The sequence below is a fragment of the Otolemur garnettii genome, unplaced genomic scaffold (genome assembly GCF_000181295.1).
Source record: "Otolemur garnettii isolate 467f Iridium unplaced genomic scaffold, OtoGar3 scaffold00246, whole genome shotgun sequence".
NCBI lineage: Eukaryota > Metazoa > Chordata > Mammalia > Primates > Galagidae > Otolemur > Otolemur garnettii.
In genome coordinates, this window is record NW_003852641.1 from 870652 (window position 1) to 873322 (window position 2671).

Genomic DNA, 2671 nt, shown 5'->3' on the forward strand with positions numbered 1-2671 from the left:
AACAACAACAACAACATTAAATGTCAATTGTTAATTTATTCTAGAAATGCAAAAGAAGATTTGAATAGAAGCTCAGAGTTACAGATAATTAAGGAGCTGCTCTGATTAATCTTCACATGATGAGATCAGTGGCAAGGAGAATTTGTTAATAAATGTCTTGATTAATTCAGATACAACTCTCAAAAATAAATGAAAGTAAATAATGGAGTTTTTTTGCCATTCTCCTCTCAAATTAATAATATACTTAAAGAAGAGATATCATGAGATTCAATAAAAGATGGGAATTCTAGGTGTGCTAATTCTAGCCAACAGTCTCTGAACCAAGGGCCAGAAATGTCTTCCAACTCCAAGAAAGTTGACTTTAATTCCTGAGATCTAAATTATACTCCTTATATTCTTTCTAAATGAAAAAGCATTGGCCAAATCTCTTACCAGGCAAAATATCATTTTAAAAAAACAAGAATGGTATAAACTTTTTGGAATAAGCTGTGGGTCTCTCTCGACGGGTTATTTTAAACTCTGATTCCTTAATGTTTGACCAGAATAATATTGTTTTTATTCACCAAGTTGTTACATTAGATTTTTTTCTTAATTTTTCCAATACTTGTTGATAAAAAGATACTTTTTAATAATATGCTGCTCTTCATCTATTCTGTTGGACAGCCTAATACTTCTTTTTTTTTGCTGCACAAAAATGGCAATAATCCCAAAGAATCCTCCATTTATTCACTAGCAAAATTAATCTAACCTTATATTCAAAATTGATATAATTTTATATCTGTATGGCACATATTTTATAAACTAAATTTATTTAAATTTTACATTTACATAAAGTCTATAAAACATAACTGGGCAGATTTACTCTAAAAATGCAAAAAATAGTTCAATATTTTGAAATTGACTAATTTAATCTAATATTACTAGAGCTTACTAGGAAAAAGTCATATTCTCTTAATAGACATAAAAAAGGCATTTGGCAACATTTAATACTATTTCCTTTTAACAAAGCTTCAATTAATAAGAACAAACAAATATTTCCACATTTAAATGCACATAATACTTTTGTATTTTTTGTTTTTTTGGGCTGGAGGTGGGTTTGAACCTGACACCTCTGGTATATGGGGCCAGAGCCCTACTCCTTTGAGCCACAGGTGCCGCAATACTTTTGTATTTTAAAATATTAAGAGAGCACAAATATTTTTGTTTCATGGATAGCTTTTATAATGCTTAAGACAGGGTCTAACCAATGGGCACACATTATATATACATGGTATTACTTATATAGGACTTATATAATATACACGATGGTAACATATAAATAAATATGTATTTGGGGGTATAAAAGCCAGTATCTTACATAATTAGTAAATAATAATCTCAAAAGCTAGACAAGGATGCTGATTATCTTCATGAGTTTTTCATGTTATGTGGCTGTATTACCCAATGCCATTTCAAACAGCAAAATAAATTAGACACATATGAATTGGGAATGTAAATGTTAGATGGTAAAATAAAAGGCAGACAATTCAAAAGATTCTGAGAGAAAATCACTATCTAAATAAATTAAGAGAATTAATAATATAGGAAGTTATGAAATGAATATGGTAAAAATAACATTTTATAGGAATTATTACAATTTGCTTAGAGATAACAGAAAAAGGAATTAGAAAACAAAAAAATAAAATAAAAACCCTAAGTGAAAAGTTAATAAAAAACTGAAAAATCTATAAGATGCCCACATGAAATGCTCTTATAAGGCAGATGAAAACTTGAACACATGCAAGGGCATCCTATACTCCTTAACTGGTAGATATGATGTTAAATACACATATACCACTTATCATTAACTTATGAATTAATTATCCCGATAAAAATGTCATTATAGTTATTTTCAGAGATAAATCAATTATCACAGACTCCTTTCCTTCCCCCAAAACATTTTCATTGCTATTATTTCAAGGAGGTGTTATGTAAACTGTTTTTAAAACAATGCACATAACATCATTATCATTGAACTGTATTTATTCCAGAAACCACTTTTAAGTCATATTATTTAATATACTGTCTATGGAAATAAGTTACCTATACAAGTTACATACTTCCAGGGAAAAATTGACGAAACGAAAAATCAATCTTTTGCACTATTCTCTCTCTCTCTCTCTCTCTTTTCTTTCTTTATTAAATCATAGCTGTGTACATTAATGCAGTCATGGGGTACAATGTGCTGGTTTTATGTACAATTTGAAATATTTTTATCAAACTGGTTAACATAGCCTTCATGGCATTTTCTTAGTTATTGTGTTAAGTCATTTATATCCTACATTTAGTAAGTTTCACATGTACGCTTGTAAGATGCACCATAGGTGTCGTCCCACCAATCACCCTCCCTCCACCCATCCTGCCCCTCTTGCCTTCCCTCCCTTTCCCCTTTCCCCATATTCTTGAGCTATAATTGGGTTATAATTTTCATATGAAAGCTATACATTAGTTTCATAGTAGGCTGAGTACATTGGATACTTTTTCTTCCATTCTTGAGATACTTTGCTAAGAAGAATATGTTCCAGCTCCATCCAGGTAAACATGAAGGAGGTAAAGTCTCCATCTTTCTTTAAGGCTGCATAATATTCCATGGTGTACATATGCCACAATTTATTTATCTATTTGTGGGTCA